The 7694-nt window shown below is 31.9% G+C and overlaps 1 long non-coding RNA gene across 1 annotated transcript; it reads left to right on the top strand.

Moving 5' to 3' along the window:
* The first annotated feature begins 2730 nt into the window (after positions 1-2730).
* LOC148283992 (uncharacterized) lies at positions 2731-4898 on the top strand. The gene is made up of 2 exons (XR_015825452.1): positions 2731-2793; positions 3692-4898. It is a non-coding gene; the product is annotated as an uncharacterized LOC148283992 (long non-coding RNA).
* Positions 4899-7694: the final 2796 nt, after the last annotated feature.

Raw genomic sequence — 7694 nt, 5'->3', positions numbered from 1 at the left:
TTATTCGATCAATTTACATTGATCAATTTGTCACATCTCTAACGTTTTTGCAAAATTACAACATTTTAAAAGAACGTTGTCAATAATTAGGTTTATTCTAGTTTTAAAACAGATTTTATACAATTATGTTGATTCATATGTCAAGCATTGTATTAAAAAAATATATTAACACGCCAGATACGAACGATTTTTCGTGTGTCAATATAAATAACTTCTTAGACGTTGCTACAAAGTTATGTCGTCACTTTTACTAACAAATGTCACTCTAATTAAGCTATATTTTAAGGACTATAGTTAACACAGAGTATATCACCCCAAATGTTATATATTTGGCCTGGGCCGATTACAATACTTACATGAAGAAACATACATACAAGAAACTGAACAAAAATAACAAAACAACAAAGACAAACAAGGGCAATAAAATAATGCTATAGAATAATATACATACACATACACAATGAATATACAAGAATACAAGAAACATACAAGAAACTGTTTTTTTATGAAACTATCATGTTTTATTTACTGCACTACGTAATTTTTATTTTTACATATATTATAAACTTGGCAATTTTGAATAAATTTATTTAACTTCATTTAGGTTCTGATCTTTAAGCCAGTTTTACCTGGAATATTCAATGCGTTCAAATATTTATGTTGCTGTGCTATAAGTTTTAAAATCGTGGTAATAAAATAAACGCAGTCTTCTACACTAATTTCGCTTTTTAATTGGTATTAAAAACCTGCGCAGAGTTGTGCAAAAGTTATTAATTATTTTATGTACTTTAATTGAAAATAAAATATTGCTAAATGAATTATTTTCCAAGTTTTCAATAATTATTTTTAATAATAAATATTCTATGAAAAAAAAAGACAAATTAATCAGTGATTTACGATGTATATTGTCGAATCAAATAAAGCATTTATCAAAAACGTGAAAAAACTGTTTAAAATATTCACATAAAAAAAGACAAGAAAAGCACAAAAAAATATCAATAATCACTTAAATCTAATAATAATTTAAAGTTCTGACATACTGCTGCCTTCTGCTTGTCTGTAATTGATTTCGCCATCCCTGATGATGCGATGCACTCACTCACTTTCTTTAGTAACTATTTTTAATAAATCGCGCCCGGAAAATTAATAATTATTTTTATAACACAAATTAATCAAAAATAGCAAAGGGTAATTATTTTTACTGCCATTTTTATTAAACCGACATTATGATTTTTAATTTCACTCAAATCCAACCAACACTCACTTTGAACACTCCCGAGATTTAAACATAATTATTATTGTGCAAAAATAATTTTTAAAAAACGCCAGAATTATCTTTGGCAGGCCATGTGGTGAATGGCTAAGACGTTTGCTTAACGTACTGAATTTTCGGGTTCGATTTCGAGCCAGGTCACAATTACATTTCTTTAAGCCTGGGTGTTTGCATTTACAAACCGCTCCCGAAAATAAATGTACTTTATTTTTAAAACCACATTTTTAGAAAACGCGAGGGGGCAATTATTTTTATTTTTACTGATTAAACCGATTTAAGTTTGTTTTATTATTAATTACACTTTGTTACACTCGATATTGGACAAGTTCCAATTCGGCCCATCTCGACGCAGGACTGTTAGTCCCGCGGAGTTGGGACTTATGTCTCAAATAATGTACAATACTTATTGTACGTAAATAAATAAATAAAATAACAAAATCGCCGGTTTGGCGGATAACGTGGTCTAACGGCCAAGACGATGCCTCATTCACGTTTGTGTAATCGGGGTTCGATTCCCGATTCTTTTACTAACACGACACTTCTCACTTCACTTACTAACACAAAAAAAAAACATTTTTAAACCGTAGGATTATTACGCTGGATTTTAATAGAAAAATTTATTTTTAAAGAGAAAAATTGCCACCCCAGTACACCACTTTTTATACGAACATCAGCAACCATATGCTTATTATTATTAAATGAATAAAAAAAATATTCGCTAAACCACCAACTTTTTGTTAAAAAACCTTTGCAAAGTATTTTTACACGCGTGCGGCGCGATCGAATTTTCGAGAAGAACTGACCACAAATTAAAATCTTTGTATGAAAATGTTTTTTCTGTGACTTTATTTCTTACATTTTCGCGCCATTTCACTCTAATGTCTGTCAAAAAAAAAACTTAAACTCGACAGCCATAAATCAAAAAAAAAAAAAAAATGAAATCTCAAATGTCAAAATGAAACGCTCTAAACAAAGGTTTAATTACGTTTTATCAACTACTTAAAATTCAATTTATTAGTAATATTTTTTCACAATATGGGTTGGTGTGCGTATTTAATACCCCTTTCCTTAAGTTATTTCATTTTTACAATTTTTCAATTGAATTGATGAAAGAAAAAGGCTTCATTACATTAGTAAAATTGATTTATTACAATTTATTTTTAAAAACACATATGGAGCAAACACAATTGTCATTCAATGTTTATTTTATATTTAAGAAAATTGTACATAGGTTCGATAATTAATTGTTCAGTAATTCGGCAAAACAGCGATGATCTAATTAAATCACAAAAAATACTTATTAACACAGTTTGACATTCGCGGGGTTCACTGATTGAGAATCACCGGAATTCTGTTTACACTTGATGGATGAGATTTAGGATGAGATGAGACAAAGGGACAAACATCTGGTGTTAAGATTATGTTCGGGCACTGGCTTCATAGGAATGGTTGATGAAACTTCCTAGCAAATCAAGTACGGAAGGGCTCAAATAAAAGCGCACATTCGTATTAATTGCTTAGTGAGTATTATGCAACTCATTACTTGAATATCCCTCAAGAATAATCTTAGAAGCTGACTAAGTACGCTGCTTGTAGCTTAGTCAAACCTCCGTGGGATCAATCCTTCTGGAATGCCATGATTTTTCCAAAATACATGAAAGCGGTCTGATTGCTGAGATAAATAACTCTGCCTTCTATAGCGGGTGCACGACCTTTTATAGGCGAACTTTGATAACTATTCTAGTGGGGATATTTTCCTTCAGGCCTCCGCGGGGGATGAAGAGCGCAGGGGTAGCTGGTCAGCTGCGATGTTAGAGGAGTAATGTTGTGGGGCCGAGATAGCGATACATGGGCAAAAAAATCATAGGTACCCATTTCGGCCGCACTTTACAATTATTTTTTTTTTTACATTTACATTTTTTTTTTTTTTTTGCACCACAACAGGCCAGGAGGCCTAATTACAGTAGTGAATTACATCACAGAGCACCCAGGCTTGAGAAAAATCACATTTTAATTTGTGTGTTCTCACCGGGAATCGAACCCGGAACCTCCCGTGCGTGAGTCAAGCGTCTTGACCACTACACCACGGAGGCCGCCAATTATACTTTAAATTATACTTTATACACAAGTATTCGGACAAGACAAGTAATCGAACTCGGGAAAAATAAATGGTCAGGACGAGCGACCAATTACCCACCACTTTACTAAAGCTGCCCCAGGAGTGATGGCTCCGTGTCAACTTCTCACGAGCAATCCGAAACTAGAGTGTTTTCAGCCAATAGGCATTAGCATTGTTTATAAAACTAACACAATTCGGAAAAATCTGTGATTTTACAGTTAAGGGGTTTGGGGGTTTCAGCACTTACAAATTAATGCAAAAAATATGCTTACATGTTGATTTGACCGTTGCATTTTCAGAAACCACTTTATTTAAGCCGGGATAAATGACTGTCCAAGTTTGCGGTGTGTAATCAGTTCAACTTTGATTTTCAAGAAAGATAGGCCGGAGGTTGGGCTTATCCAGAAACCAATGTACGTATAACGAGTTAGAAACTAGCTTAAATATACCTTCCGTTCAAGACCGTCGGAATAAATCCGACTTTCTAGTCCTGTTTAAAATTCTCAACTCTCTCTTTGATGCGCCTGAACTACTGAGCTCAACAAAATTAAATATCCCAACTAGGAACCTCAGACAAAACTTACTTTTTCATACCGACATCCATAGAACTAATTACGGTTTTCATTCCCCTATGCCCAGAATTCTCAGGTCTGCCAACAAACATACCAGTCTTGATTTCTTTGATAACAAGTTGTCTTCTTTCAAACGATCACCGAATCAAATTAAATTATAAACACCTCTCCCGCTTCTACTCCCACCAAGTCTACTATATAACATTGTGTCTTTCTACTTTAATAAATAAATAAAGCTCTATGGCGTGCTAAAATGACAAATTTCATCTAATTATATTGAAAAATGGTTTGAGTTAAACATGATTTTTTATTCAAATGAAATATTTGTGTTCTTATGATTTATCCAAATATTTCATTTTGAGGGGCATTTTCAACGAGTTGTGAATAACTCACTATTAGAAAATGAGAATTGAGTTGAGGTCGAGTGGGATTTGAACCACGGACCTTTGAGCTGTGAGTCCAAGACACTAGCTACGGGACTACAACCCGATTCAATTATATCAACCCGAGTCTATGGCGTTCTTGAACACGATGCAATTAGGTAAAATGAACAGAAAAATGATCGCAATGTAAGGAACATCGAGACAAGATCTGAACTATTTATTTAAAGCTCGTTTAAATTGCCGTAAACTTAAACCAAAAAAATCCAGATCTTGTCTCGAGTTAACAATTCGACAAAGACGGGTCATGGGAGATTTAAGGCCATAGTGTGTTCTATGCTGATCGATGAACAGTACTTCATTGTTTCTCAACGTAAGAGTCTAAATATAGAATTTTACTTGTCCCAGTAATGGTGGCACATCGATTATACCATTTAGTATGCCGAACACATATATGGAGTCAATATTAGTTCTACGTTTTTGTAAACTAGAAATATTTAACATTGACTCTATATCAGAATGAGAATAATTACCTCTCTCTAGTCCGAGCATCCACGCTACTTTTCGAAGCGAGCGATGCTGGACTAATTCAATGTGATTTATGCGATTCACATAATATGGAGACCAGACCACTGAGGCATATTCTAGGAGTGTGCACATGAGGTACCTACCCGTGAACCTGATTTTATTGATTTATTTTCAGTTCACAAACAGTAAAAGATATCACAATATAAATACAGTTTATAAAATAAAAAATAATAACACTAAACATCTTTCACCAATTATATGTGAACACCAATAGTCACAAAAGAAAAATTAAAAATTGTATATAGACCAAAATTTAGTTTTCATCATATGTTATTAAAGCAGTTTATTAGAATTTATATAAGATTAATTTTAATAAAATTTAATTTAATATAGATGCAATTTATACAATCGAATATAATTTTACTAGATTATTAATAAAGTCTCATAGTAGTTATAAGTTTTTTTTAATGTATATCAATAATTATAGTAATAATAGTGACAATAAAATAACATAAATAAATAACAATGCGTACTCTTATTTAGTGTGCAATATTTGAGTTTGTCCAAATGCTCGTAGACAAAAGACTGGATTTCACCCCCTCGGGAGTCATTAAGATTAACGAATTACAACAAGGATGGAGAATACCTTAAATAAGGGAATATAGAAGTCTAGACATTTACAAAGTAGATTTCACCCTGTTCCCGGCACTCACCCACTACCTTCAATACCTTTCTCGGTCTTTCTATCCCTAGTAAACATACTTCCCAGATACACACATTCTTATACCTGATTTAAAATATCTCCATTTACACTGATCTCACATTTAGTTATTTTCATCCCTTTCAAAAACCATCACTTCCGATTTATCAACATTTATTAGCAAATCGCTTTTCTTGCATGTATCGTAGACTTTTGTTACCAAGAATTGCAGGTCTCCTTTGCTGCTAGTAAGAAGGACGGCATCATCAGCATACAGATGACAGTTACAAGCAGCCGCTTTCATGCATTTTGGAACAGCTCATGTACTTAGTCAGCTTCCTAAGATTATTCTTGACGGAAATTCAAGTAATGAGTTGCATAATACTCACTAAGCAATTAATACGAATGTGCGCTTTTATTTGAGCCCTTCCGTACTTGATTTGTTAGGAAGTTTTATCAACCATTCCTATGAAGCCAGTGCCCGAGCATAATCTTAACACCAGATGTTTGTCCCTTTGTCGAAGTTCGGTGCGCGGTCGTAAATCTCATCCATTAAGTGTAAACAGAATTCCGGTGATTCTCAATCAGTGAACCCCGCGAATGTCAAACTGTGTTAATAAGTATTTTTTGTGATTTAATTAGATCATCGCTGTTTTGCCGAATTACTGAACAATTAATTATCGAACCTATGTACAATTTTCTTAAATATAAAATAAACATTGAATGACAATTGTGTTTGCTCCATATGTGTTTTTAAAAATAAATTGTAATAAATCAATTTTACTAATGTAATGAAGCCTTTTTCTTTCATCAATTCAATTGAAAAATTGTAAAAATTAAATAACTTAAGGAAAGGGGTATTAAATACGCACACCAACCCATATTGTGAAAAAATATTACTAATAAATTGAATTTTAAGTAGTTGATAAAACGTAATTAAACCTTTGTTTAGAGCGTTTCATTTTGACATTTGAGATTTCATTTTTTTTTTTTTTTTGATTTATGGCTGTCGAGTTTAAGTTTTTTTTTTTTGACAGACATTAGAGTGAAATGGCGCGAAAATGTAAGAAAAAAAGTCAGAGAAAAAACATTTTCATACAAAGATTATAATTTGTGGTCAGTTCCACAGATTATATAGTACAAGTACAGATGTGACACTTAGAACAAAAGTACTGTTACATCATTTTGACAGATACGCCTTAGCGTCGGTCCGCAGTGGCGCTAATATCGCCAAAAAAAACCTTTTAGCGGGAAATTCAAATGTCCAATATTATTTAGAAATAAAAAATACAGGATTTAAAAACAGGAAACGAAATAAAAACGCAAATTATAGATATGACATATATTTAATAATATAAATGTTAGCATGGTCTAAAAATGACAATTACTTTACATTTATTACCATTTAACATAACAATATTTTGTACACAAGAAATGGATTCAACCCCCAAAAGAGCTGTTAAAATAAACATATTACAACAGAGATGCAAAACATTTTAGAGAAGGGAATATAAAAGTCTAGGCATCTACAGGGCTTATGAAATATAGGCAGTTTGGCAACTCACCATTCGGTGAATGTTACACATAATGTACAGTGACCACATAAACCAGGGAATGAGGTCATAAGCCCTGTAGGTACCTAGACTTCTATATTACCTTATCTAAAATGTTCTTCATGTCTGTTGTAATATGTTTATTTAAAAAGACATGACATCAATGTAATTATGATAGGATTACTGGGAATAATTTATTGTTCATAAATAAGTAAAATAATAATTATATTCAATGGTATAATATTTATTAATAATACATAATTATAGTATACATATTACATATAAAGGACTGAGTATATAATATAATATATGATGTATCTCACTGATCTGAATATTCAAAAAGAATTATGAAATATAATTACAGATAAATATAAAATTATAAACAAATATTAAAAATTAAACTACAAACTCTATACATATATTATAGTATAAGAACCTAGTACGTTATTATCTAATAGAATAATAAGAATAACATTCAAAAACATTTTGTGAACAGCGAGTGAAAAAATACAAGCTTCTTGTCCTAATACATAAACTGCTATACAAAATTAAATATTTTAAGGAGTTTG

Source organism: Micrasema longulum, unplaced genomic scaffold (genome assembly GCF_059751315.1).
Source record: "Micrasema longulum isolate JH-2025_06_02 unplaced genomic scaffold, ASM5975131v1 h1tg000172l, whole genome shotgun sequence".
NCBI classification, from domain to species: domain Eukaryota; kingdom Metazoa; phylum Arthropoda; class Insecta; order Trichoptera; family Brachycentridae; genus Micrasema; species Micrasema longulum.
The sequence above is the reverse complement of the archived record's forward strand: the minus strand, read 5'-3'. Positions and strand labels throughout refer to the sequence as shown.